Source organism: Aquarana catesbeiana, linkage group LG08, assembly GCF_042186555.1.
Source record: "Aquarana catesbeiana isolate 2022-GZ linkage group LG08, ASM4218655v1, whole genome shotgun sequence".
Classification (NCBI taxonomy): domain Eukaryota; kingdom Metazoa; phylum Chordata; class Amphibia; order Anura; family Ranidae; genus Aquarana; species Aquarana catesbeiana.
The window spans coordinates 294,101,646-294,125,535 of NC_133331.1; the positions used below are offsets into that span (position 1 = coordinate 294,101,646).

Sequence of the window (23,890 nt, forward strand, 5' to 3'; positions counted from 1 at the left end):
TGCAAGTTCAAATCCTCAAGCAACCACCTTTTCATGATTCGTTTATTAACGTTACATAAACTTTCAGACTTACGTATTAACTCATTATGGTAGCTTTGGGTTTATTGTACGTTGCAAACAGCAATCAAGATAATGATGAAGGTAACATATTACTGAAGATACATTTTTACCAGATGGGAATATCCTTTGGAAGGTCAACTGAGAGACTAGTTTTTGTTGGATGATGGCAATTTATTTCAATGTTTGAACATTAATCCAGTGATCATATGGTATGTCATGATATTACAACTCTGATTTGAGGCAACACCCACCATCTGAGACTATAGCCTTGAGGATTTGTTGGTTGTCTCATCATCGGAATGGTTGTAGGTTCAATTCCTCAGGTGGTCACCTTTCCGTATTTGTTTATTAACGCTGTACAAACTCCCGAAACCAATAGCAACCAATCCTCTTTTGAAGCCTCTTCACATCGATTGCTATGGGTTACTACACTTTGCAGGTTGAATTTAGGATTGATAGGCACTGCTGTCAATCTTGAGTGTCCGGATCTGTGGTGCAACATGCAGGGCGGTGAACGTGGAATCTCAATAGGCCATGAGTTCGATTCCCAAAGCATGTCAAAGAGGCGTCTACCCGGAGCGGTTTGGGGCAGAATAGCAACTATGTGCTTGGTGGCAAAGAGGCGTCTCTGTGTTGTGAGAGGTTAAGGAGCGGACCTTCTCACTGGAGTAACCATGGTGTGGGTGACCTTGGCACCATGTGAATGAAGCCTCAATGAAATGAGGTCCAGCTATGTAATCACCAAGTAGGTGACCTTGGCACCGTCTCAATGAAATGAGGTCCAGCTATGTAATCACCAAGTAGGTGACCTTGGCACCGTCTCAATGAAGGGAGTTTCAGCCATGTAACCACCAGATGGGTGACCTTGGCACCATGTCAATGAAATGCATTCCAGCCATGTAACCATCAAGTGGGTGTCCTTGGAACCATGTGAGTGAAAACCACAAGCAGTGGATACTGTGCCACAAAGGGGAGCTTGAACATAGAAAGCACAGGAGAGATTGTACAATGGGTGATGAAGGCTTAAGAAAGAACTGCAAAGGTCAAGTAAACATATCAAAGACATAGGAAAACTTTTTTTGTGTGATTTTTATCAATAAATCTCATATTTTTCATCAACATGCCCACCTCCTTCACAGTATTCCTGCCCCAGTTCTAGGGTCACAGGCACACTCAAGCTCAACCAACAGTGGCTCACACCACCAACTTGGTCAAGTCAACCGACTGCTTCTTCTCCAATTTCATCCGCCCTTCACACGATCCCCAAAGTCTTGGTGCTATTTTGAGGAACCATCTCTGCTCACTCATGGGAATCAAACCTACAGCCTTCTGCTTCAACCTTCAGGAGCTTACACGGTGCACCACAGAACCAGAAGACATGAGAAGTCGTTGCTTGTTACCCTATATCACGGATCTAGGAGATCTTACCCTTTGAAAGCATAAAACAATTACCACGTCAGAGATTTGAACTAAGAAATGCACAGCTTCCTACATTTAACATCAACACACCAACACCGTGCACCACAGGCTCCAGCCAACAATAACCCTTCTCTGTAGAACTATATACTGAAGACGACATGATGCAATTGGAAAACATTTAGTGGCCCACAAAACACTTTATTGTTACCACGTCGGAATCGAACTAAGAAATTCAGGGCTTTCAGCATTCGACATCAACGCACCAACAGCACGCACCACACGCTCTAGCCTGCCATAGACCTTCTCTGTAATAACTATATCCCACATACGACATGGTGAGAACAATTGAAAAACATATGGTGGCTCGTGAAACACGAAGATTTGGGTTTTCTACGTGCAGATTTGAGCACACAACCTTTAAGGTGTAAGACAAGCGCTCTATACATTGAGCTACATCAGGAGCGCATAGTCATCCCCTCTGCAGACCTTTCTATTTTCCAGGACTTCATCAATGCAGCGCCCATTTTATCGGCCACAAATCAGTGCTGGGTTAGAGATTCACTAAGCAGTAAAGCAAAAGGTAAGGGTTAAAGCTTCCATAATAAGACAGCGGTGGTGGCAACAATTTTATTTTTTTTTATCCTGGCAGGTTATCTTTATGGGTCCAGGCTCAGTTAGAAGGCTTCTACATGGACATTGGATGCAAAGCACATCCAGAAGCCGAGTTTATTTTGGCCAACGACCAGACTGAGTTGCTATTGTTCCCCTGGCAGAAGGCTATTGTCATGAGTGCCTAGCCCAGAGGCCAATACATGCATGTGACCTTCAGATGATCACAGCACTCTGCAATGCCTGAGGAACATACAGACTTTCCAATCTGACGCACTGTGCTTTACATGGGTCCCTTCAGAACTAAGAGTACATAGAATCCATAGAGTACATAGAATCCACAGAGTACATAGAATCTATAGAGTACATAGAATCCATAGAGTACATAGAATCTATAGAGTACATAAGAGTACATAGAATGCATAGAGTACATAAGAGTACATAGAATCCATAGAGTACATAAGAGTACATAGAATCCATAGAGTACATAGAATCCATAGAGTACATAGAATCTATAGAGTACATAAGAGTACATAGAATCTATAGAGTACATAAGAGTACATAGAATCTATAGAGTACATAGAATCCATAGAGTACATAGAATCTATAGAGTACATAAGAGTACATAGAATGCATAGAGTACATAAGAGTACATAGAATCCATAGAGTACATAAGAGTACATAGAATCCATAGAGTACATAAGAGTACATAGAATCCATAGAGTACATAGAATCCATAGAGTACATAGAGTACATAGAATCCATAGAGTACATAGAATCCATAGAGTACATAGAATCTATAGAGTACATAGAATCCATAGAGTACATAGAATCTATAGAGTACATAGAATCTATAGAGTACATGGAATCCATAGAGTACATAGAATCTATAGAGTACATAAGAGTACATAGAATGCATAGAGTACATAAGAGTACATAGAACGCATAGAGTACATAGAATCCATAGAGTACATAGAGTACATGGAATCCACAGAGTACATAGAATCCACAGAGTACATAGAATCCATAGAGTACATGGAATCCATAGAGTACATAGAATCCATAGAGTACATAGAGTACATAGAATCCATAGAGTACATAGAGTACATAGAATGCATAGAGTACATAGAATCCATAGAGTACATAGAATGCATAGAGTACATAGAATCCATAGAGTACATAGAGTACATAGAATGCATAGAGTACATAGAATCCATAGAGTACATAGAATGCATAGAGTACATAAGAGTACATAGAATGCATAGAGTACATAAGAGTACATAGAATCCATAGAGTACATAGAGTACATAGAATCCATAGAGTACATAGAGTACATAGAATGCATAGAGTACATAGAATCCATAGAGTACATAGAATGCATAGAGTACATAGAATCCACAGCGTACATAGAGTACATAGAATGCATAGAGTACATAGAATCCATAGAGTACATAGAGTACATAGAATGCATAGAGTACATAGAATCCATAGAGTACATAGAATGCATAGAGTACATAAGAGTACATAGAATGCATAGAGTACATAAGAGTACATAGAATCCATAGAGTACATAGAGTACATAGAATCCATAGAGTACATAGAATCCATAGAGTACATAGAATGCATAGAGTACATAGAGTACATAGAATCCATAGAGTACATAGAGTACATAGAGTACATAGAATCCATAGAGTACATAGAATCCATAGAGTACATAGAATCTATAGAGTACATAGAATCCATAGAGTACATAGAGTACATAGAATCCATAGAGTACATAAGAGTACATAGAATCCATAGAGTACATAGAATCTATAGAGTACATAAGAGTACATAGAATGCATAGAGTACATAGAATCCATAGAGTACATAGAGTACATAGAATGCATAGAGTACATAGAATCCATAGAGTACATAGAATGCATAGAGTACATAGAATCCACAGCGTACATAGAGTACATAGAAGCATCTTGAAGTTTGTACTTTTAGGCCCTTTTCTCACCTAAACACAATCATCCAAGTGACAGGCTTGTTTTTAAAAATGACTTTGTTAAAAAAAGAAAATACCTTTGTGAGAAGGCACTGGTGGAAGCCTTTATTCTTGCTCTCTCACCCTGCATGCTACTGCATTGCTCACCCCCAAAAGGGCCCACTGATTTCTTCCCCGGTTACATAGTAGGTGAGGTTGAAAAAAGACACAAGTCCATCAAGTCCAACCTATGTGTGTGATTATGTGTCAGTATTACATTATATATCCCTGTATATTGCAGTCATTCAGGTGATTATCTAATAGTTTCTTGAAGCTATCAATGCTCCCCGCTGAGACCACCGCCTGTGGAAGGGAATTCCACATCCTTGCCGCTCTTACAGTAAAGAACCCTCTACGTAGTTTAAGGTTAAACCTCTTTTCTTCTGATTTTAATGAGTGGCCACGAGTCTTGTTAAACACCCTTCCACGAAAAAGTTTTATTCCTATTGTGGGGTCACCAGTCCGGTATTTATATATTGTGGGGTCACCAGTACAGTATTTGTATATTGTGGGGTCACCAGTACAGTATTTGTATATTGTGGGGTCACCAGTCCGGTATTTATATATTGTGGGGTCACCAGTCCGGTATTTGTATATTGTGGGGTCACCAGTCCAGTATTTATATATTGTGGGGTCACCAGTCCGGTATTTGTATATTGTGGGGTCACCAGTCCGGTATTTATATATTGTGGGGTCACCAGTCCGGTATTTGTATATTGTGGGGTCACCAGTCCGGTATTTGTATATTGTGGGGTCACCAGTCCGGTATTTGTATATTGTGGGGTCACCAGTCCGGTATTTATATATTGTGGGGTCACCAGTCCGGTATTTGTATATTGTGGGGTCACCAGTCCGGTATTTGTATATTGAAATCATATCCCCTCTCAAGCGTCTCTTCTCCAGAGAGAATAAGTTCAGAGCTCACAACCTTTCCTCATAACTAATATCCTCCAGACCCTTTATTAGCTTTGTTGCCCTTCTTTGTACTCGCTCCATTTCCAGTACATCCTTCCTGAGGACTGGTGCCCAGAACTGGACAGCATACTCCAGGTGCGGCCGGACCAGAGTCTTGTAGAGCGGGAGAATTATCGTTTTATCTCTGCAGTTGATCCCTTTTTAATGCCAATATTCTGTTTGCTTTATTAGCAGCAGCTTGGCATTGCATGTCATTGCTGAGCCTATCATCTACTAGGACCCCCAGGTCCTTTTCCATCCTAGATCCCCCCAGAGGTTCTCCCCCCCAGTCTATAGATTGCATTCAGATTTTTACCACCCAAATGCATTATTTTACATTTTTCTACATTGAACCTCATTTGCCATGTAGTCGCCCCTCCCCCATTCATTTGTTCAGGTCTTTTTGCAAGGTTTCCACATCCTGCGGAGAAGTTATTGCCCTGCTTAGCTTAGTATCGTCTGCAAATACAGAGATTGAACTCTTTATCCCATCCTCCAGGTCGTTTATGAACAAATTAAATAGGATTGGTCCCAGGACAGAACCCTGGGGGACCCCACTACCCACCCCTGACCATTCTGAGTACTCCCCATTTATCACCACCCTCTGAACTCGCCCTTGTAGCCAGTTTTCAATCCATGTACTCACCCTATGGTCCATGCCAACGCACCTTATTTTGTACAGTAAACATTTATGGGGAACTGTGTCAAATGCTTTTGCAAAATCCAGATACACCACGTCTACGGGCCTTCCTTTATCTAGATGGCAACTCACCTCCTCATAGAAGGTTAATAGATTGGTTTGGCAAGAACGATTCTTCATGAATCCATGCTGATTACTACTAATGATATCATTCTTATTACTAAAATCTTGTATATAGTCCCTTATCATCCCCTCCAAGAGTTTACATACTATTGATGTTAGGCTGACTGGTCTGTAATTCCCAGGGATGTATCTTGGCACTATTTTAAATATTGGTGCTACATTGGCTTTTCTCCAATCAGCTGGTACCATTCCAGTCAGTAGACTGTTTGTAAACATCTCCTCATTTGTTGGGAACATGACCTTATATTGGAGGAATGGAGATGGACCTTCCATATGGTGTACAGTATCTCCTCCTCATTTGTTGGGAACATGACGTTATATTGAGGAATGGAGATAGACCTTTCATATGATGTACAGAATCTCCTCCTCATTTGTTGGATGGGGGATCTAGGTGGACCCTCCGTACTGCTCTCTCCTTTACAATAAAGTCTCCTCTTACCCGGTGATGTGAGGGGCGGCTGATTGTCCATCATGACGTCCTTGTAGAGATCCTTGTGTCCTTCTAAATACTCCCACTCCTCCGTGGAGAAATAGACAGTGACATCCTGACACCTTATAGGAACCTGACACACACAATGATACAGTCACCATCCAGACACATCCCTTGTCTGTTACTGGATAATGTCCCAGAATTCCCAGAATCCTCCTCACCTCTCCTGTCAGCAGCTCCATCATCTTCTTGGTGACTTCTAGAGCCTTTTGCAGGTTGTGTCGTTCAGGTATGAGGGATGGAGGTGGGGGGATGGTAATGGGGTTCTGGCCTCTCCTCCTCCTTGTAGAGATTTGGTAATGTCTTCTCCGTGTGTCATGTTCAGTAGAACTTTTCATTACTACTTCACAGTCCTGTGTTATAGAAGGAGAAATATTACAGTCCCATCATCCCTCACCTCTATGGTCAGGTCTACGATATTTACCATGGACTAGTAGCCCTTGGCCAATCACGCCTGGGGGGTGTCACCTCACCTTATGAGAGGAGAAGTTCTCTCTTCTGAAGTGGCCATTATATATAAGTGGCTGGGTTGGGGATCCAATATTAGCATCTCAGTGGACCCACCTCACCTTAAAATGGGTCCACTCACCACATGACTGCCACAGGGCCCTTAGGTGACTCAATACAACCTGGACATACCATTTTATATTTGCATGTAGCTCAATATGCGTACTATCAGAAGGGATCAGTTCCATCTCCCTGTGACATTAATTTTTTGGAGTTCCTTACAGATACATCATAAACCCTCCAATCTAAGAAAGGAGAAATATGTTTTTCTTGGACAGAGGACAGCTGTCCATATGGGACATCCTCGGCCCTCTGCTAATTCTTGCTAGTTGAAAATTCTAAAGCTGTTGCATCTGATCACCCATCAGTAACTTATTGGCAGCAAATTTAGGTCGTCAGGCCTGAGACGGCTTTTCAAATTCTAAATGGTGAGCATTGTCCTTACTATGGATTACTGGCTCCATAAGGACATCTGTCTACTACTTACTGACCAGAGGCATCAGGAGAAGATCTGTGATGACATACCACTTCTATAATACACGGAGTAGTCATGGAGAGGGATGCTAGAGGTGGGAATTATTGCAGATGAAGGTGGTAGAGACCTCATCTTGGTGGACACAGTACTGCAGAGTTATGTGTAATTAGAGCTGAAAAATAGGATTTTTTTTTTTTGTAGGGTTGTTGGGGACTGGAGCAAACCTAGTGAACGAGTAAAGTCATACATCAACCCCTTCATTACACTCACCTCTCCAGTCAGCAGGCTGAGGATCTCCAGAGTGAGGTTTAATATCTTCTCATTCTGGGGAAATTCCTTCTTCTCAGTTTTCACAAAACTCAAAGTCTGCTGATTGTCCATCATGATGTCCTTGTAGAGATCCTTGTGTCCTTCTAAATACTCCCACTCCTCCATGGAGAAATAGACAGTGACATCCTGACACCTTATAGGAACCTGACACACACAATGATACAGTCACCATCCAGACACATCCCTTGTCTGTTACTGGATAATGTCCCAGAATTCCCAGCACCGCTCACCTCTCCTGTCAGAAGATGGACCATCATGGTGGTCAGTTCCAGGATCTTCTGTTCTTTGTTCCTCTCAGGTATGGGAGAAGGAGGGGGAGGCACCATGGTGGGGCTCTGGGTCCTGCTCCATCCTCCTGAGATTGGCTCCCCACTAGACTTCTTCACTACAACATAATCCTAAAGATCAGGAGAAAGATAAACCGATATCAATCATCTGACATCATCTAAATGTCTACAATAAGAACATGATCTATTGACCAGACTAGACAAGAGTGATGTCATGTGACCTCCCAGAATCCTCCTCACCTCTCCGGTCAGGTCTGTGTTTTATTAATAGAGATAAGAGTGATGTCATGTGACCTCCCAGAATCCTCCTCACCTCTCAGGTCAGGTCTGTGTTTTATTAATAGAGATAAGAGTGATGTCATGTGACCTCCCAGAATCCTCCTCACCTCTCCGGTCAGGTCTGTGTTTTATTAATAGAGATAAGAGTGATGTCATGTGACCTCCCAGAATCCTCCTCACCTCTCCGGTCAGGTCTGTGTTTTATTAATAGAGATAAGAGTGATGTCATGTGACCTCCCAGAATCCTCCTCACCTCTCCGGTCAGCAGGTAGATGATCTCCAGGGTGAGGTTTAGTATCTTCTCAGTCATGTGACTCCGGTCCTCCTCCATCTTTATTGATGATGTCATGTGATCTGTTCTTTCTTAATAAGGCTCCTACAAGAAAACAGACATTAGTCCCCTTAGTTCTATATCTGTCCACCATGTTATTATTATACAGGATTTATATGGTACCGACAGTTTTCACAGCACTTTACAATATAAAGGCAGAAAGTGCAATACAGGAGGGTTAGGAGGGTCCTGATCCAGAGAACTTACAATCTAAAAGGGAGGGACAAAAGGTAACAACTGTTAGGGATGAGTTGATGGAGAAAGTAAAAGTTTAGTTGTTGAGTGAAGGTGGGATTGCATTTCCTAAGTAGATGGGTTTTCTGGGATCACCTAAAGGTGGACAGAGTAGGAGATAGTTTGATGGATTGCGGTAGGGAGTTCCAGTGGATGGGAGAGGCTCTGGAGAAGTCCTAGAGGCGAGCATGGAAAGAGGGGATGAGGGATTAGAGAGCAGGAGGTCCACTGAACTGGACAAGTCTGGGGAGGGGACACAAAAGGGGGGGGGGGGTTTGGAAAGGTTGAGTTTTAGGAAGTGGTTTGAAGTCCATATTGATATGTCCATTAGTAAATTAGTGATGGGTGAGGAGACTGATGGGTGAGTTTGTCACAAGTTAGCCTGCAGTTTCCCGCTTGTGTATTCTTACCTCCTTGCTTCAGTGCTCCTTTACCCTGATTCTTTTCACATGTGTGGTTTGGCTGTGCCCACCTATGGGCATCGCCTGCTATTCTGTGGGCTTTTATTTCCTTTCCTCCCATCACTTCTTGGCCCGCCTCCTAGTTTGGTTGCCTATATAAGACATGTTCAGTGTAACCCACATTGCCTAAGCAACTTCACACTTCTCTCGGCTCCCGGTCGCTTGTACTTTGTGTATCCTGTGCCTGACTACCCGTGTACAGATCACAGCTTCGTTTACCGTCTATGCTTGTTCGCTGTCGGCCCTGACCTCAGGTTGTCTCCAAGATTTCCTGTTGTCTCCTGCTGCTTGTACTCTGTACATGCACATGGTCTCCGCATCTTCAGCTGGGTGTACCTGGAGGCCGCGGCCTGGCTCCAGCTTGCTGCAAGTCCATCCCCACCATCAGAGGCTCTGGTGAAGAAGCAGGCTGGGCTTATACTCCGTGCCCCGGGGAATCCCGAGTTGGCGATCTACAAGAGCTCACTACCACAGACGCTTGACAGAGTTGAGGAGTGGAGAGGTAGATTTGGGCGTCGTTGAGATGTCATTGGAAGCCACGAGAGGTTAGCAGCTGACATCTGGAGGAGATGTAGATAGAGAGTAGAAGGGGCCGTAGGACAGAGCCTTGGGGGATCCTTATGGAAAAAGGAAAGGAGAGGAGGAGACAGAGTTGCAAGTGATGATGGAGGAGGAGCCCGTGATTAAGTAGGAGAACCAGAATAGAGTTCTGAATGGCGTGGAGTTTTCCGAGGAGGAGCGGTTGGTAAACTATGTCGAAGGTGGCAGAAAGGTCTAATAGTTTGAGAACAGCATGGCAGCCATTGGCTTGAGCTGTTGGTAAGTCGTTAGTGAGTTTTAGGAGGGCAGTTTCTGTGAGGTTTTGCAGGTGAGATCGAGACTGTAAGGGGTGGAGAAGGTTGCTATCAGTAAGGTGGTGGCTCAGACGGCTGTAGACTACATGTTCTAGGAGTCTGGAGGAAAACGAGAGCAAGGAGATGGGTCTTAGGTCGTTCCGACTGGTGGGGTTCAGCGAGGTCTTTCTAAGTATAGGGTGACCAGAGCATTCAATAGAGGGTCGGGGGAAGATGACAGTAGAGAGGAAGAGATAGAAGATGTGACTTAAAGAGCGAAGAATAGAGCAAGAGGGTGACCGAAAAATCAGCAGCCTACTCAGATCTATAATAATATCTACCTCCTCGTCTGTCGCAGCTACGTCTCCTCTCCACTTCCTCCCGACTCACCTTTTACTCAGAACTGCCTATTTATACCTGACATCACTTCCTGTCTGTACCTGACATCACTTCCTGTCTGTAGGTGTCATAGAGACTTCCTGTGTGCGTTCCACTCCGTATATAACTGAGATCCCCACCTTGTGGAGAATATAGGGATTGCAGTCGTCGATCTGTTCTTAGTCATCCTTGCCATTTTGGTAACTGGTGTTATTACAGATCTGGATCACTATTCAGTTAACTCTTTGTGTCCCGGGGCCTTCTTCTCCCTAAATCCCCTTATGTCCCTGAGAATATTTTTTATTTTTCTCATTCCAAAGATGTATTGGTTTTGCACATTATATTCTTTACATTGTGTACAGATAAAGTTTTCATTTATTAGCAAATTTGAAAAAAAAATATTTTTATCTCCTTGAAATTTATTGACAATAAATAGTGAAATTTAAAAAAAAAAAAGCATTTTCTTGTCATTTTTCCCAATGCAATGTTTAAGTGTGTAGCGCACCCCATCTAGAAGCTGCAGATGAAAGGGATCCCCCACTCCTACACAGCCCAGGCACATCGAATCTTCGCAAGCACACCAGCCCACCCAGCTGACTCTACACTAGTCCACCTGACTGACTCTTCACCAGCCCACCCAGCTGTCTCTTCACTAATCCACACGATTGCCTTTTCACCAGCCCACCTGACTGACTCTTCACCAGCCCACCTGACTCACTCTTCACCAGCCCACCTGACTCACTCTTCACCAGCCCATCCAGCTGACTCTTCACCCGCCCACCCGGCTGTCTCTTCACTAGTCCACCCAACTGACTTTTCACCACCCCACCTGACTGAATCTTCACCAGCCCACCCGACTCACTCTTCACCAGTCCATCCAGCTGACTCTTCACCAGCCCACCCAGCTGACTCTTTACCAGCCCACCCAGCTGACTCTCAGGAGATCTCCCAGAGAATAGAAGACTTAAGCACACTGCTATCTTCAAGGGAGACTGGCTACATGTGGCAGTCCCCCCCCCCTTTGTTAGTCCACAACATTGTTGATCTACTCACTATGTCCTCTTTCTTGCTCCTGTGCCTCCAGGGAGACCGCCTTATGTTTGTTTGTTTGTTTCAGCAGGATCCTTCCAGCACCCAAGCCCCCGCCCAAGGCAGGACACCCCCCCCCCAGATTAGGGGGTATCCCTTAGGACCAGGACAGCCTCCTCAAAACTGTATCGCAATCTTCCACCCGACTGACCCTACTGGCATGGCCAATGTCTATTTTTGGAGTTATCTCAGCCCCCTGCCAGCCCACTGCTGAGGATTGTCCGAGGCCCCATAAATATTCAAGACAGCTCCTCCTAACCCCCACCCTCTAGTTCTAGAAGATTCTCCAACCTTCCAGACCAGGTGGAGGCACCAGAGAGCTGCCAGGATGAGTCACCCAGCCCTGAACTCTAATGAACCCTGACCCAATTAAGACTCACCAGCTTACAATGTGGGTCGGAGTATGGTTTGCCTGCTCTAAACCTAGCACACACTAGAGGGTGCTACAAGTGATTTGCGCAGCTCCATATATTTACTAAAAAATGTAATCAGCAATTCTTACCCAAAAACATAATCAACATTTACCCAGAAATATAATAAACAATATTTACCCAAAAATGTCATCAATAATATTTACTTAAAAAATGTAATAAATAATATTTACCTAAAAATAGAATAAACAATAATATCCCTAAAATAAAATCTCTCATTTCATACTTCACACTGCTGTAGAATAGACCTATAGGTCACTCTAAGTAGGGAAAAAATGTGTGTGGGGTCCTACCATAAGCTGGAGTGTCCCTACGCTAAATGTATTGATTGTAACTTGGCTGTAGTCAGCCTGAGCTTTGATTATGTTATCTCGATAGGTGTCTCCTATGTCCAAGGACATTGCTTGCTTCTGTGTAGTGTTCTCCAGTAGATAGGGTGAGAAGAGGCAATGTATTGGGGGGATTATAAATATTTATGATGTCCTGGCCAATCACTGAGAGGTTTATACCAGTTCTGTGGGCTGGCGAAGAGGAGAAATATTTTGGAAGACCTTCTAGAAGGGTCAATTCCTTCCTATACTTACCTGCAGAGGGTGTGTGTGAAGGATCTGGTCTTTGCCTCCCAGGCTTAGTCAAGAGAGAATGTGAGTCCAGAGGTCCTTGTCTTCAAAACTTGTGTAGAGATCTGCTGCCCTCTACTGTCTGTAATTGTAAGTGGCTGTGCTTACTGTCATAGCATTGTTTACATGTACATAACACCCTGTCTCTGCTAGCTGGTTAAGAAACCCCACATGGGAGGAGTTTGATATCTTTATAAAGGGGAGTTTCCAGGAAGTATACTTCAGAGAGAACTGAGCCAAATCTCCTGATTATGGAGTTTCTGCTGTTGTATTTTTTCACCCAGACCAGAACAGTCTATTTAAACTACTACGGAGGGTCTAAAGTAGGGGTCTCCAAACTATGACCCTCCAGTTGTTCAGGAACTACAATTCCCACCATCTGTGAATGTCAGAGCTTTACAATGCATCATGGGATGTGTAGTTCCGCAACAGCTGGAGGGACGTAGTTTGGAGATCCCTGGTCTAAAGAGTAGTAAGGCAAACTCTGAGGTCCAGTGCCACACCACAATTCCTGCCGGTGAGAAGCTCCATTCCAGGCTGGCTGGACAGCAGTTGGAGGATCTCTCTTGTTACCGCTGATCTTGCATTTAGGTCCCTGAAACAAAGACAGATGCCACATCACCACCAGGGGATCCTGCAACTGGACTTTGCTGCAACATTCACCTGGAAGAATCTCTGTTAACAACTATATATACCAGGGTACATATGCAGAATTCCACCACCACTAGGACTCCTATTGGGCCCTTTGCTGATAGGACCTGTTTGTACATTGGATGCATGTACTTGTGATGGACCCCCCTACTCAAGATGTCAGCCGTAAATGCTTCCTCCGACCGGTACCACACAATCCAAGACCCCTTAGCTTTCCCATTCACTAGTCATAGCTCAGTGTAGGGTAAAACATCAGACCACACCAGTCTTGGAGTACATCGGGAATAGCCTTTTATTTGAGATCTCACACAACTATATACAGCTTGTTGACAATACAAATTGTAACCAGAAACCTAATTAACATGAGCCAATTATCTAATCCTTTAGACAGCCTAGGTGACTAAGAGACGTGACCTTTAGGAAGACACAATCAACATTATCATAAATCAACACAGAACTCCTCTATACAATAGCAAGGTTAATTAGCAGAAACAATGGGTAAAATACTCTTAGAAGTAGACAACAGGAGACCCAGGGCTTTCCAGATCTCATTAATCAGCATTCCTTTCACATACATCTGCTATATGAGTCCCAAGCTGGCAGAGACTATCATGGCCACCTTAATAATGTCCTTTTGCATTACATAACAGAATATCTTCCTAAATGCTTGTAGCTCCCTCAAATGCCAGGGCCCATAGTCGGTAGGTAAGAGGCTAGCATTCAGTCCCCTCCAAAAGCCTCTGTCCTGGCTAGGTCTGCCACAGGACTGTTATTAATCTCTTCTTATATAAAGCTTGTATTATTTCTATACTGGTGTACATTTATATACTTATGGTATATACTGTATGGTTATATGCTGGTTGCAGTAGTTCCTCTGAGCTCAATTACTTTGATTATATTACTGGTTAATGTCCCAGGAAGAGAATCTCCTCTGTTCACAGAGGCCCTGTCCTGGGTGGAGGCACTGCCAACTTTATTATCAAACCCCACTCTTCCACTTAGCGAAGGTTCTGGTTCTCTTATTTACATACAGATTTAGCGCAATATCCTGATTGGGGAGGTCCATTTGTCATAAATCCCCCCAAAAGTGCGCTACACCTACTACCTGGAGAGGGCATAGCTTCAGTGCGCTCCAGTTCATGCTTCTCTGCTGGGGAAGGAAGTTGAAGTAGAATCCTGCTTAGTCCATTGAAGGCCCAGGCTTAAATGTCAAAACCACAAATTGCCGATCTTTGCCTAAACTAACTAGCCTGTGAAAGGAGCTGAAGAAGCCTTAAGATAGCTGCCTGGCCTGTCAAATCTGCTTTAGGCTGTGGATGAGGTTGAAGATACTAGAAGATACCAATGGGCAAAGGGAAATCCTTTCCCCCTAATCATATCTTCCTAAGACAACTAAGCAAATAAAACATCTAAAAGATGGATGGAGAGAAAGTCTAAAGTATGTCTGTTGCTGTTGGTAAGCCGGTAAATCTCAAGGTGCAGCTACAGGGCCAAATGAGCAGTAGGAAAGCCAAAAAGACCTGAAATGTATCATCCCTACCTGAAGATAATTCATTGTATGGAATGTATCATCCTTATCTACAGATGGCAGCTATGGTGTATGGGACATATCATCCTTATCTAGAGATGACTCCTATGGTGTACGGAATGTATCATCCTTATCTACAGATGGCTGCTATGGTGTATGGGACATATCATCCTTATCTAGAGATGACTCCTATGGTGTACGGAATGTATCATCCTTATCTACAGATGGCTGCTATGGTGTATGGGACATATCATCCTTATCTAGAGATGACTCCTATGGTGTACGGAATGTATCATCCTTATCTACAGATGGCTGCTATGGTGTATGGGACATATCATCCTTATCTGGAGATAAGGATGATAACGCCTATGGTGTACGGAACTTATCTAGAGATGACTCCTCACACCTCTACCTCCTCTCCTGGCTGGGCAGGGTAGGAAGATACCATCGAGAGGAGAGGACCCCGAGGCAGCATTTCAATGGGAAACCGCGAGCACGTTAGTGAATACGTTGGTGGGTCCAACCCCTGGGGTAACGCAAGTCATCAGGAATGTGTTTCAGAAAAGCAGAAAATATAAGTACACAAAGTATACCAGCCTGAGAGCCACTAAATAAGTCTTTTTATACATGAATCGTATTTAGCATTCTTGTTCTCACCCCATAAAGAGGCCCTGTATTGTTACAGATAAAATAAGCAATGTAATAACTGTGCATTGAGGAGGCTATTTGGTCTTTAAACATTGTTTTTCTAAACTACCCTAGATTCTTAGTTAATTCGGGATGGGTCCTCTTCCTTCTTTATGGAAAAAAGAGCAACGAGAAGACATCAACATGGGTGGTAGGAAAAAGGTCCTAGGTAGGCAGGAACCTGGCCAGTAAACGGGAGATCTTGTTGTGTTTGTCCCCAGAGTCTGTTGGTGTGGATCCATTAATTTGTGTCACAACAGCCATTGGTGGAAACATGCTAGGTGGATTCATTAATGGAAACATGGTAGAGGGAGCTTGCACTGGTGGCTTCCTAGATGGAAACATGGTAGAGGGCGCACACATGAGTGGAGTCCTAGGTGGAAACATGGTAGAGCAGGACTTGACAAATTTGTTTGGAATCTAGGAGTCAGGTAAAAAAGTTAGGAGCCAGGTTTTTTTAACGACCGACAAAGCTTTATTTTCAATATGAGAGTTAACCAATCTTAAAATGGCGAATAGCGCCGCTAAAACTAAGGTAAAGCGGCGCTAAAAATAGCGCCGCTTTACCGCTGACGCCCCCCCTGCGTGTCTAAGACCCCTTTCACACCGAGCCGCCTACAGCATCGGCGGTAAAACGCCGCTATTTATAGCGGCGTTTTAACGTCGGATTTGCGGCGCATTTTGGCCAATAGCGGGGCGCTTTTACCCCCAGCTAGTGGCCGAGAAAGGGTTAAAACCACCCGCAATGCGCCGCAATAGCGGCGTTTTGCCGGCGGTATCCCAGCGCTGCCCCATTGATTTCAATGGGGAGCAGCGGTGGAGGAGCGGTAAACACACGGCTCCAAAGAAGCTGCTGACAGGACTTTTCCCGACGTCCTGCCAGCGCACCGCTCCGGTGTGAAAGCCCTCAGAAGTCACACTGGAGACAATGCTGCAGCTGTTTGAGGGCGGATTGCAGGCGCTATTTTTAATGCTATAGCGCCTGCAAAACGCCCTCGGTGTGAAAGGGGTCTGAAGGTCCAATCAGGTCCGCCTGAAAAACTGACAGGTGAACCTGGTCAGACAGCCCGTGTGAAAGGGGCCAAGCAGGGAGATGACAAATAATACATTCATTTTAATTTTAAGAAAAAATAAAGTTTTTACTAAAAAAAAAAAAAATAAAAGCTATTACGAAAAAAAAAAAAGGCTATCCCCACACTCACCATGAGGCTAAAGGCGCCAGGTGACGCCCGCAATCACTTCCTTCTCTTCTCCACTTTGGGAAGGAGATGGGCGGGCAGTGAAAATAGGCAGGTATCGCAGCGCTGCCTCCATTAGCATTGCATTAGCATTGCTGGTTGTAATACCAACGGCCACCACAAGATGGCCCCAGATTCCAGCAGGACTCCAGAAGGACCGAAGAAGGCCGCAAAGCTGCGGCCTCAGTTACCGGCCGGAGCGGCCCGACGCGATCGCACGGGGGGTGTCGGAGTCCGCACAGAGGACAGGATACCCCCAGCTGTGCTGCCCCAGGCGCCAGGATGCTAATTCTAGTCGCAAATGCGACCTGGCACCCGGGGTTTGTCGAACCCTGTGGTAGAGGGAGTTCATTCGGGTGGCTTTTTAGATGGAAACATGGTAGAGGGAGTTCACTCGGGTGGCTTCTTAGATGGAAACATGGTAGAGGAAGTTCACTCGGGTGGCTTTTTAGATGGAAACATGGTAGAGGGAGTTCACTCGGGTGGCTTCTTAGATGGAAACATGGTAGAGGGAGTTCACTTGGGTGGCTTCTTAGATGGAAGCATGGTAGAGGAAGTTCACTTGGGTGGCTTCTTAGATGGAAACATGATAGAGGGAGTTCACTTGGGTGGCTTTTTAGGTGGAAACATGGAAGAGGAAGTTCACTTGGGTGGCTTTTTAGGTGGAAACATGGTAGAGGAAGTTCACTCGGGTGGCTTCTTAGATGGAAACATGGTAGAGGGAGTTCACTCGGGTGGCTTCTTAGATGGAAACATGGTAGAGGAAGTTCACTCGGGTGGCTTCTTAGATGGAAACATGGTAGAGGGAGTTCACTCGGGTGGCTTCTTAGATGGAAACATGGTAGAGGAAGTTCACTCGGGTGACTTTTTAGGTGGAAACATGGTAGAGGAAGTTCACTCGGATGGTTTCTTAGATGGAAACATGGTAGAGGGAGTTCATTCGGGTGGCTTTTTAGATGGAAACATGGTAGAGGGAGTTCACTCGGGTGGCTTCTTAGATGGAAACATGGTAGAGGAAGTTCACTCGGGTGGCTTTTTAGATGGAAACATGGTAGAGGGAGTTCACTCGGGTGGCTTCTTAGATGGAAACATGGTAGAGGGAGTTCACTTGGGTGGCTTCTTAGATGGAAGCATGGTAGAGGAAGTTCACTTGGGTGGCTTCTTAGATGGAAACATGATAGAGGGAGTTCACTTGGGTGGCTTTTTAGGTGGAAACATGGAAGAGGAAGTTCACTTGGGTGGCTTTTTAGGTGGAAACATGGTAGAGGAAGTTCACTCGGGTGGCTTCTTAGATGGAAACATGGTAGAGGAAGTTCACTCGGGTGGCTTCTTAGATGGAAACATGGTAGAGGGAGTTCACTCGGGTGGCTTCTTAGATGGAAACATGGTAGAGGAAGTTCACTCGGGTGACTTTTTAGGTGGAAACATGGTAGAGGAAGTTCACTCGGATGACTTCTTAGATGGAAACATGGTAGAGGGTGCTAACTTGGGTGGCTTCTCACATGGGGGCATGAAAAAGTTTGCTCACATACATGGCTTTTCAGGTGTACAAGGTCTCCTTTCTGTATGAAACGATTGTCTTGTTTGTCAATGAAACATTTCCAGCACTCTGGTCAGGAAAGAGAATGCTCGCCTGCGTGTCTTTTCTGGTGTGCATGGAGTTTTTTTTTACTTTTGTAACACTTCCCGCACTCCAGACATGAAAAAGGACGCTCCCCTGTGTGGGATCTTAGGTGTTCAAGAAGTTCTGTATTCTGTATGAAACTTTTCCCGCACTCTGAACAGCTGTAAGGTCGCTCACCCGTGTGAATTCTCTGGTGCCTATGAAGTTTTCCCTTCTCCGTGAAACTTTTCCCGCATGCTGAACATGAAAAAGGGCGCTCGCCCGTGTGAATTCTCTGGTGTATGACAAGATTGGAATTTATGATGAAGGATTTCTGGCAATGGGAACATGAGAACGGCCTCTCACCGGTGTGACTTCTCTGGTGTACAGTAAGATAGTCTTTCTGGATGAAGCGTTTGCCGCACTCTGAACAGGAATACGGCTTCTCACCTGTGTGGATTTTCAGGTGTTTGGTGAGCGTCCCTTTCTGCATGAAACTTTTCCCGCACTCTGAACATGGAAAAGGCCGCTCGCCTGTGTGAATTCTCTGGTGTATGTGAAGTTTTCCTTTCTTAGTGAAACCTTTCCCGCACTCTGAACATGAAAAAGGGTATTGACCTGTGTGACTGCTCAGGTGTATTGTAAGTTCATTTTTCTGACTGAAAGATTTCCCGCACTCTGGACAGGAGAATAGCTTTTCATCAGTGTGAGTTCTCATGTGGCTATTTAATAGCTTTTTTAGTGAGAAACATTTCCTGCACTCTGGGCATGAAAACGGCTTCTTACCGGTGTGACTTCTCAGGTGTTTGGTGAGTGCCCCTTTCTGTATAAAACATTTCCCGCACTCTTCACATGGAAAAGTCTCTCCCGTGTGAGCTCTCACGTGTCTTCCCAGATGCTCTTTCTGCGTAAAGCTTTGACCAGAATCCGAGCACAAATAAGACCTTTCTTCTGGAGGAAGTGCTGAGACACCTTTATCTTCTTCTTCATGTCCTGTAGATGAAATCTGGAGCCCCTCCGAGGAATTCCCAACATCACATCCATCTGTGAGAGAGAAACATTTTATCACCATCAAAAGAATTTTCATTGTTCAAGTATTGCATGTAGGTCTAATAGTCAACGGTGTAAAATAAATCTGAGGAATGGAGATGGACCTTTCATATGGTGTACAGTATCTCCTCCTCATTTGTTGGGAACATGACGTTATATTGAGGAATGAAGATGGACCTTTCATATGGTGTACAGTATCTCCTCCTCATTTGTTGGGAACATGACATTATATTGAGGAATGGAGATGGACCTTTCATATGGTGTACAGTATCTCCTCCTCATTTGTAGGGAACATGACGTTATATTGAGGAATGGAGATGGACCTTTCATATGGTGTACAGTATCTCCTCCTCATTTGTTGGGAACATGACGTTATATTGGAGGAATGGAGATGGACCTTTCATATGGTGTACAGTATCTCCTCCTCATTTGTTGGGAACATGACATTATATTGAGGAATGGAGATGGACCTTTCATATGGTGTACAGTATCTCCTCCTCATTTGTTGGGAACATGACGTTATATTGAGGAATGGAGATGGACCTTTCATATGGTGTACAGTATCTCCTCCTCATTTGTTGGGAACATGACATTATATTGAGGAATGGAGATGGACCTTTCATATGGTGTACAGTATCTCCTCCTCATTTGTTGGGAACATGACATTATATTGGAGGAATGGAGATGGACCTTTCATATGGTGTACAGTATCTCCTCCTCATTTGTAGGGAACATGACGTTATATTGAGGAATGGAGATGGACCTTTCATATGGTGTACAGTATCTCCTCCTCATTTGTTGGGAACATGACGTTATATTGGAGGAATGGAGATGGACCTTTCATATGGTGTACAGTATCTCCTCCTCATTTGTTGGGAACATGACATTATATTGAGGAATGGAGATGGACCTTTCATATGGTGTACAGTATCTCCTCCTCATTTGTTGGGAACATGACATTATATTGAGGAATGGAGATGGACCTTTCATATGGTGTACAGTATCTCCTCCTCATTTGTTGGGAACATGACATTATATTGGAGGAATGGAGATGGACCTTTCATATGGTGTACAGTATCTCCTCCTCATTTGTTGGGAACATGACATTATATTGGAGGAATGGAGATGGACCTTTCATATGGTGTACAGTATCTCCTCCTCATTTGTTGGGAACATGACATTATATTGAGGAATGGAGATGGACCTTTCATACGGTGTACAGTATCTCCTCCTCATTTGTTGGGAACATGACGTTATATTGAGGAATGGAGATGGACCTTTCATATGGTGTACAGTATCTCCTCCTCATTTGTTGGGAACATGACATTATATTGGAGGAATGGAGATGGACCTTTCATATGGTGTACAGTATCTCCTCCTCATTTGTTGGGAACATGACATTATATTGAGGAATGGAGATGGACCTTTCATATGGTGTACAGTATCTCCTCCTCATTTGTTGGGAACATGACGTTATATTGAGGAATGGAGATGGACCTTTCATATGGTGTACAGTATCTCCTCCTCATTTGTTGGGAACATGACGTTATATTGAGGAATGGAGATGGACCTTTCATATGGTGTACAGTATCTCCTCCTCATTTGTTGGGAACATGACATTATATTGAGGAATGGAGATGGACCTTTCATATGGTGTACAGTATCTCCTCCTCATTTGTTGGGAACATGACGTTATATTGAGGAATGGAGATGGACCTTTCATATGGTGTACAGTATCTCCTCCCCATTTGTTGGGAACATGACATTATATTGAGGAATGGAGATGGACCTTTCATATGATGTACAGAATCTCCTCCTCATTTGTTGGATGGGGGATCTAGGTGGACCCTCCGTACTGCTCTCTCCTTTACAATAAAGTCTCCTCTTACCCGGTGATGTGAGGGGCGGCTGATTGTCCATCATGACGTCCTTGTAGAGATCCTTGTGTCCTTCTAAATACTCCCACTCCTCCATGGAGAAATAGACAGTGACATCCTGACACCTTATAGGAACCTGACACACACAATGATACAGTCACCATCCAGACACATCCCTTGTCTGTTACTGGATAATGTCCCACAATTCCCAGCACCGCTCACCTCTCCTGTCAGCAGATGGACCATCATGGTGGTCAGTTCCAGGATCTTCTGCTCTTTGTTCCTCTCAGGTATGGGAGAAGGAAGGGGAGGCACCATGGTGGGGCTCTGGGTCCTGCTCCATCCTCCTGAGATTGGCTCCCCACTAGACTTCTTCACTACAATATAATCCTACAGATCAGGAGAAAGATAAATAAATCATCTGACATCATCTAAATGTCTACAATAAGAACATGGTCTACTGACCAGACTAGACAAGAGTGATGTCATGTGACCTCCCAGAATCCTCCTCACCTCTCCGGTCAGGTCTGTGTTTTATTAATAGAGATAAGAGTGATGTCATGTGACCTCCCAGAATCCTCCTCACCTCTCCGGTCAGGTCTGTGTTTTATTAATAGGCGATAAGAGTGATGTCATGTGACCTCCCAGAATCCTCCTCACCTCTCTCCGGTCAGGTCTGTGTTTTATTAATAGAGATAAGAGTGATGTCATGTGACCTCCCAGAATCCTCCTCACCTCTCCGGTCAGGTCTGTGTTTTATTAATAGAGATGAGTGATGTCATGTGACCTCCCAGAATCCTCCTCACCTCTCTGGTCAGGTCTGTGTTTTATTAATAGAGATGAGTGATGTCATGTGACCTCCCAGAATCCTCCTCACCTCTCCGGTCAGGTCTGTGTTTTATTAATAGAGATAAGAGTGATGTCATGTGACCTCCCAGAATCCTCCTCACCTCTTCAGTCAGCAGGTAGATGATCTCCACGGTGAGGTTTAGTATCTTCTCAGTCATGTGACTCCGGTCCTCCTCCATCTTTATTGATGATGTCATGTGATCTGTTCTTTCTTAATAAGGCTCCTACAAGAAAACAGACACTAGTCCCCTTAGTTCTATATCTGTCCACCATGTTATTATTATACAGGATTTATATGGCACCAACAGTTTGCGCAGCACTTCACAATATAAAGGCAGACAGTACAGTTGCAATACAATACAAGAGGGTTAGGAGGGTCCTGATCCAGAGAGCTTACTCCATGCCCCGGGGAATCCTGAGTTGGTCACTACCACAGACGCTTGACAGAGTTGAGGAGTGGAGAGGTAGATTTGGGCGTTGTTAAGATGTCATTGGAAGCCATGAGAGGTTAGCAGCTGACATCTGGAGGAGATGTAGATAGAGAGTAGAAGGGGCCGTAGGACAGAGCCTTGGGGGATCCTTATGGAAATAGGAAAGGAGAGGAGGAGACAGAGTTGCAAGTGATGATGGAGGAGGAGCCCTTGAATAAGTAGGAGAACCAGAATAGAGTTCTGAATGGTGTTGAGTTTTCCGAGGAGGAGCGGTTGGTAAACTATGTGGAAGGTTCAGAAAGGTCTAATAGTTTGAGAACAGCATGGCAGCCATTGGCTTGAGCAGTTGGTAAGTCGTTAGTGAGTTTTAGGAGGGCAGTTTCTGTGAGGTTTTGCAGGTGAGATCGAGACTGTAAGGGGTGGAGAAGGTTGCTATCAGTAAGGTGGTGGCTCAGACGGCTGTAGACTACATGTTCTAGGAGTTTGGAGGAAAACGAGAGCAAGGAGATGGTTCTTAGGTAGTTCCGACTGGTGGGGTTCAGCGAGGTCTTTCTAAGTATGGGGTGACCAGAGGATTCAATAGAGGGTCAGGTAAGATGACAATAGAGAGGAAGAGATAGAAGATGTGACTTAAAGAGCGAAGAATAGAGCAAGAGGGTGACCGAAAAATCAGCAGCCTACTCAGATCTATAATAATATCTACCTCCTCGTCTGTCGCAGCTACGTCTCCTCTCCACTTCCTCCTGACTCACCTTTTACTCAGAACTGCCTATTTATACCTGACATCACTTCCTGTCTGTACCTGACATCACTTCCTGTCTGTAGGTGTCATAGAGACTTCCTATGTGAGTTCCACTCCGTATATAACTGAGATCCCCACCTTGTGGAGAATATAGGGATTGCAGTCATCGATCTGTTCTTAGTCATCCTTGCCATTTTGGTAACTGGTGTTATTACAGATCTGGATCACCATTCCGTTAACTATTTGTGTCCCAGGGCCTTCTTCTCCCTAAATTCCCTCCCCTCATAAATAGTGAAATTTAAAAAAAAAAGGAATTTTCTTGTCATTTTTCCCAATGAAATGTTTAAGTGTGTAGCGCACCCCACCTAAAAGCTGTAGATGAAAGGGATCCCCCACTCCTGCACAGCCCAGGCACACCGAATCTTCGCAAGCACACCAGCCCACCCGGCTGACTCTACACTAGTCCACCTGACTGCCTTTTCACTAGTCCACCTGACTGACTCTTCACCAGCCCACCCGGCTGTCTCTTCACTAGTCCACCTGACTGCCTTTTCACTAGTCCACCTGACTGACTCTTCACCAGCCCACCCGGCTG

General features: G+C 44.4%; 1 long non-coding RNA gene across 2 annotated transcripts; it reads right to left on the bottom strand.

Moving 5' to 3' along the window:
* Positions 1-21,499: 21,499 nt before the first annotated feature.
* LOC141105013 (uncharacterized) lies at positions 21,500-23,363 on the bottom strand. 2 transcript variants are annotated; one of them, XR_012235515.1, is made up of 3 exons: positions 23,257-23,363; positions 22,224-22,346; positions 21,500-21,663 (listed from the first exon to the last, which is right to left on the bottom strand). It is a non-coding gene; the product is annotated as an uncharacterized lncRNA (long non-coding RNA). The 2 variants fall into 2 exon arrangements; XR_012235516.1 differs by having other exon boundaries at positions 22,224-22,363; positions 23,257-23,361.
* Between the last annotated feature and the right edge of the window lie 527 nt (positions 23,364-23,890).